Source organism: Argiope bruennichi, chromosome 8, assembly GCF_947563725.1.
Source record: "Argiope bruennichi chromosome 8, qqArgBrue1.1, whole genome shotgun sequence".
NCBI classification, from domain to species: Eukaryota; Metazoa; Arthropoda; class Arachnida; order Araneae; family Araneidae; genus Argiope; species Argiope bruennichi.
Genome location: NC_079158.1, coordinates 105,182,416 through 105,189,709, shown reverse-complemented (window position 1 = coordinate 105,189,709; position 7,294 = coordinate 105,182,416).

Here is a 7,294-nt window from a genome sequence, read left to right as displayed (position 1 = left end):
TTTTATTTAATTCAAATTTTAACTAAAATCTAAAAAAATTTTTTTTTTTTAAATCGCTTTTAGGTGCATAATCGCACTCTCGAAAGTATAAATGTACAAAATTTGGCATACAGTCTAGACTGTAGAGCGCTAACACACACATAAGCACGCATTCATTATTATTATTATTATTAGATAGTTTCACTTCAAGTAGTGTAACAAACACCCTACTTGTAAATTATTTTGAAAAATTAAATACTAAATGCATTTATTTTCAATTTGCATATTTCATTATATTCAGGTGTTTTAACATAAGCAATGTTTTTAAGAACGTTGTATAAACATCAATTAAATGACGGTGAAATAACGGTAAAAAGTATGAAAAATTTCTGATATTCCAATTTTGACATTTTTATCAACATTTTGCTTGTAGCATAAAATCTTGCAATGCATGAATGGCAGATTAATGATTAAGCTAAACAATTGCCAGAATACGTTTCTTTTCTCGAAAATTTTCTTCTTCGAACAATGAATGAAACAGAATCGACCATTTCTGTTTCGAATATAAAGATTAAGGGCTTTTCTCGGAGAATAGACTATGTATAGAATGGTCATTATCTATTAAATTAAGTGGTTTTCGCACAAAATAAACTAGATTGCTTTCGTATAATTTTCTATAGAGCATTATGGCAAGAATCAATATTCTAGTGCTTAATGATACATCATGCATTAGTAAAATGATTAAAATCTTTTGTGTGTAACAAGTAATATTCTATCAACTAAAACTTTCGTTTGCTAAAATAACCAATAAGGTTTATCTGATTTGGTATAAAACAGAAGAGCATTTGGAACGAAAATGGCGATTTTTCGTTGAAATTCTGAAGAAATCAGCATATTTTCTAACTATCAACTCCTGAAAAAGATTTATAGTTGAAAACTTTTGAAAATCATGAATTACGAAAAAATGGAAACAAACTTCTATTCTAAACATTTTGTCTCAACTGAATTTCGATTAATCTTCTGTTTTCTCCGATTCATTGGCATAGACGCACAGTCTTATATCAAAAGCGAACATTCTAGTGATCATGATGCCAACCAAATAATGAATTGTTACGTGAAAAAAGCTTATGTCATTTGGAATTGTCCGAGATACGTATGTTTCATAATTTTTTTCTCCAGATTTCTAACAGAAATGTATTTAATCGTAATAAATCAAGACGTAAAGACTGGCTTCAGTCGTTTGTGCCTCACAGTGTGTGTCGCAACACTTTATTCTTCAATTTACCAGCAAAGAAAAGAATTGGTTTTTATAGCAGAAGCTCTTGATAAAGTATTCAATAAGTTTACAGAATGCAAAGTTCAAGGAATGAAATTTCCTATCATAGCATATATGGTTTTTATTACAGCAGTGATGTTATACGATGGAGCAATAATATTATTTAATCCTGATTTTATACCTAATAAAGAATTAAGCATCTGTGAATCCACTTTCATTAAAGAATGGGTTACATTTCAAAATTTTCATTGTTCTTTATCAATAAAATTTTTTTATTTTCTTTTTCACTCGCTAATACTTATAACTAACTCTCTTTTTGCGATTTATTACAGTTTAAACTGCAAATTTCTACGAATCTTATACGCCCATCTACATGATCAAATCAAAAGCAATTGCTTCAATTTTTATGTCAAAAACTCGCTTTTTCTGTATAGAGATATAGCGAATATAATGGACAGAATGGATGAGAAGTTTTCATTTCCAGCTTTGGTTTCTGTTTTAATTACCATGATAGGAGGATTTAGAGCGGGGTATAGCCTGGCCTTCGCAAAAGGAATGTTTCGTGTGTCCTTTTATAATTTTTTATTGATTGGAATATTTTGCATATCGGTTCAACTGCTGATAATGGTTTCAGCATCCATTGTGAACGAAAAGATTCGATGCGTTTCACACTGCCTGCTGTATCGAATACCAAAAAATGAGGAGTGTTTAAAGTTTGAATTCAAGAAAGATTTGAAACAAGAAAAATGCCTGACTTTAGGAAAAATTTATGTGATCAGGAAGTCGCTAATAATCACGTGTTTTGGAACCCTCCTAACGTATGGAATCTTAATCGGAACCCTTGGATGAGAACACAAAGATTTGAAGACAAAATTGTATGAGAGTAAAGTAGTTTGATAATAGAAACAAAGGAATGATAATTTGCAATAGTACATCAAAAATATTATAACATTATTTTTTTTTTGTTTTTTTTTTCTTCTACTGTAAAATCTGAGTTGGATCAGAAATTAGTTTTAATAACTTTCTAAATCCAGTTAGAGTGAGATTTCTAGTATCTCTGAATCTGGGTTGTTTTCGCGCACAGAAACAAAATGGAAACGCTCCTTCCATTAGGGTATCGACGAAAGAAAATCATTGATGGTTTCTTAAGGAGAGAAGGAAGGAATTGAAAAAGCTGAACTCTCATTGTAATCTTTAAATATGGTACTTCTTCTTATTTTTTAACACACAACAAAGAACAGAAATAAGAAATTATCGATTGAAATAATCAGAATAGTTTTTTAGTCACAAATAATAAAACTTTTTTATTAAATAAGAAACTTTTTAACAATAAAGATAATATATTGTTACGGAACTTCAATTCCATTATTAAGTCCGTAAAGTCACCGGGTTCGTTTGTAGTGGGTATATGGTGTGAAAACAATCAGCGGACCACCATAACGAAAGACGACGACGTTTATTTAACACGAAGACACTAATAGAAAGACGACAAATACTCAACAGAGACGAACACAGGACCACACACAGCAGCACACAACAACAAATAATAGCCCACAAGTAGTAATCGACCACAGCACACAAATCGGCCAGACAGAATTTAGCAGGAGAGGAGATCTACGTAGCTTCGCTCTATGTTTCGTTTTCGTTCGCCAAACGTTTACAATTCTCCAGTGTCTCCTCGCTTTAGCTGTACCCAATTGGTTACTCCACACACAAATCGTTGCTGCTTCTACAATAAACACCAGGACTCGGTACACAACTAAGTTCAGCAATCGCTTGAGCTCCACAAAACGTTTCTTCTTCGTTGCTTCGTTATCCTCTCGACGGAACGAACTTGGCTACGACTCCGATTCACTGTAGCTTAAGACTGCCGGCCTTTTATACTTCCCGGGAGGCGGGCCGAGAAGGTTCTGGACCAACCAGGCGTATCTCGATTCCCACAGGATAAATCGCTAAAATTCTCGAAGTTTCCAGTAATATCTATTTTGTTGCCAAGTCGCCAAATGGTCAAAAAATTTGTCACCAAGCTTTGAGATCACTGACGCAGTACCCGATCAGCACCCAACAGAGCTGATCGTAAAACGGTCTCTCCAGTGATTGAACTAACCGTGCTGGGAAGCGGCATTACAAGTTTTTAAAATGCTTCTCGTATATTATAAAAAACTTCAAATATTTTTAAACATGTTAGCAATGAAAATATCGATCAATACTTTTTAGATACCATGCGTAGTTTGCAATATGGTAAAATGTAGACTTTTTATTTATTAAAATTTCTAAATTTTATTAGAACACCACATTCACTTTCAATGCATAGTCGATTTAATTCTTAATAGGAAAAATTATAATATTCACATTTGAAAGTATTAATTTAACAAACTTTTCTCCTTTCCTAATACTTAAAGTTTTTAAAAATTAAGTGTAAATTATTAAATTGAAACTTTAATATAAAGTGCTTTCTTTTTACTACAAAATGTGTGTTACCTTCATGTTTAAGAAACGAAGTATTAATTTTTAATTTATCTTTTTATAGACTTGGAAATATAATTTATTTGTAAATTCAGAAGAAAAAAAAATTTTTTTTCAAAAATTAGAAGAAAATTATTTAAAAAAAAAATTAGAAACATTATTTTAAGAAAATACCGATGATAACTGCATAAGATTGCATTTAAAATAAAAATAAAAAAGCTTTTCAATTTCCAGTAAAAACGGAATTTTTGTGAGTAAAGCAAGAAAAAGAACTCATGAAAGAGAGCTGAAACCCTTTCTTTGAATTAAAATGAATTCTTCTTCCGTATGAGATTGTAACAAACTAACTGCGGCAAACAAATGATAAGCTATAAAATTTTACATATACTTATTATTCATAAACTTTTCAAATAATCATATAGATGGTATGTTTTTAATTTTACAAATAGATACAAATACGAAAGTAAAAACCCTCTGTAAAACGATGTCATAACAAATAAAATGGCCATTTTTATATAATAACCAAAAAAATGTCGTATAATTACAAGAAAAGACTTCCAGGAAAAATTACCTTAATTTATTTGAAGGCAATTTTCATACGAAGAACTCCTCTCTGTAATCTGGAAGATAAAAGTACATTATTTGTCGTCTATTAATGATTTTAAATTCCTTTAAATCCTGAAACAAAAACAATAAAACATTGCTTATTAAAGCAACTATAGATAATGGCTTTATTGATATCGTCTAATTACGCACTTATTGCAAAGCAATATTAAGGTAAAAATGTTATAAAAATAAAATATAAAAAAACTTACCTTAAAGTTTAAATATATTATTGAAAATCTTTGAAATTTTTAAATAATTACTAAAGGATTGTATTATTCTCTGTGATATTAACAAGAACTGAAAATTGATCGCTTCCATTTTTAACATACATGAACAAATTACAGTTATCTTTTACAATTATTCTTCTTTCAATTAAATGCAAAGAATAATTTCTTCTTCACTTCTGGCTTAATGAAACAAATTAAGAATTTATCGTTTGATTTTTTTTTTGGGAAAAAATATCGTTTGCTTTACTTATTTAATATTGGAATTAAGATCTTATTTGATGCACTTTTTTGAATATTTAAATATAATTATTAATTAGAATGAAAGCGAATATCATTAGTTTTTCAGTTAACATACTCATATTAAAGCTATAAAGTTTTTATTTAAATTCCGTATATTCTGAGCAATTCGGCAGACATCAAATTAGACGACAATCAGATTAACAGAAACTCCTGATTAAATGCATTCATTTTAAAATGAAAGTTTCGTTTGTTGCAAAAAATATCCAAATAATATTTTAAAAAAAATTCTTCATCCAATAAATTAAATATTACAAAACATAATTCAAAATTTGAGCAGCAGCCTGTTTTACAGCTTGGTAAAATAACTGACATTGGTTTAGTAAATCGGTTGACCATTATAAAATTAATTTCATGCTAAGCATTTTTTTTGGAGAGCAAAATATTAAACCTTTCTAATAAACCTATTAAAAGAAAGTTTTACCCATCAAACAATAACCTGCCAAAGTTCGGTTAGTCCTAATGGTTAAGGAGATTTTTGTTTTTATATTTGATTTACCTTGGTTTATTACGCATTATTTGGTTTATTATTTATCTTTTTAACTATTTATATTATATTTCAATTTCGAATCACTTTTTCCAGTTTTCCACATTAGTCTACAACAGCATTCGCGGTGAAAGCAGTTATCTTTTAACAAAATTGTTCAATTCTGTTTGTAGAAAATTGTATTCCTTTTGCGGTCTACATTAATTTCATTCCCTAGGAACCACTTAACACGGCGATCGCCTCGTTTCACACAAATACACACTTATGAATGGAAGGTGACTTTTGATTCTAGTGATCATAATCAGAGAAAATCTTTTGAAAATTTTTTAATATCGTATCATGGAACCATCACAACTAAAACATGTGAATACAACGACATTGCCATTAAAAAGCTATTATACTTAAGGAGTAAATAAAGGCCTTTCGATTTTTTTAAATATAGAGCTTTTCTTGAATTGATGCTGCTATTAATATCAAACATGAGAACTCTATAACCCATTTTAGATTCAAAATGGTATTTTGCAAAAAAAAAAAAAAAAAAAAAAAAAAGTTAGTCAGCGTTTTAATATAAGTAAATTTCCATCAGCCATTACTAAAATTAGTTTTCTCATTGAAAGAAAAGGATATATAAGATTCTGTAGTGAAAAAAAAGAGGATGACATTTTAAGAATCAGTTTTTTTAAAGAAAGATCGTCTAACAACTTACATTCTGGCATTTTCATTAAATTAGGTATGCCCATCAATCATCTATTTCTCCATAGTAAGAGCTGGTAATGAATGTACACAATTGACATTAATGCCCGTCAAAAGTGGACATTAATGCTTGTCTGTTACGAAGTTATTAAAATTTCCTTCTATCCTCTTTGTTGGAAAATAAAAATGCACTTCGAGAGGATTAAAATATCAATGAAAGTTACCCACCAACGATAAAATGAACCTTTCACGCCCGTACAATCGCTTCTATTTCTTTGGAGAAACTATCTCAGTCTTCAGAGATTCAAGGAATAATAACTAAGGTGATAAAATCCAAACATCAAACTCTATTTTCCAGTAACCATATTTAAAATCCCATGACGATTCAAAGTGTTTCAGAATTCAGACAGTTGGAAAAACTGAAACGAGTGGTATATAATAATCATTTCACTAAAAGTGAATTCAAATTCATATTTATTCTTTTCCGTTATCTTTGGAATCGAAGTAAAAAGTCATTTCAAAATCAAAAACAGCAGTGGATGTAAAATCAACCAAGAAAAGAAAACAAGACGGCAATTTGTCTTCTTCATTAAAGGTTTTGTGAGATACACCTATATCATTATTTTGTGCATAAGGATACTAACTGAAATAATTTGGGTGATGATATCACAGGATATTAGGACGGCATCTACTTGTATATTTCTAATAATATTGGCCATGGTGCTTTATGTGTCTATTTTCAGGAAACGTCAAGAAATGTTAAAAGTTACAAAAGCATTGGTAAAGGTATCAAAGAAATTTCCAGATTATAACTGTGGTCTGTGAGATTGCTAATTGTTTCATACATCATATTCATTAGAACAGTTCATAATATATAATCTAATTGTGCTCTATGGGTATGGCTTCATGATTGTGAACGAAACTATTTTCTGCGATACAGATTTATTTATACCATATCTAAAGCTTAAACATTTCACTGTTCTCATGCTATCCAAACTCTTGACTTTCTTTTTCATTTGCTGGCATGCATCGCTTCTTCTCTTTTTGTAATTTATCACAGCCTAATTTGTAGATTTCTGCATATTGTTTTAAAAAAATTCTATTGTGAGCTGAATGGCTGCTTAATTTCTGAGTTAAAAAAATTGTTTTTATCCACAATGATATTACAAAAATAATGGTCAATATTGACGACAATATTTCATTTTCTGCATTTATTACTGTGCTCATCGGTATGTTTAAGAGTTTTTAGAACCTCATATCGAT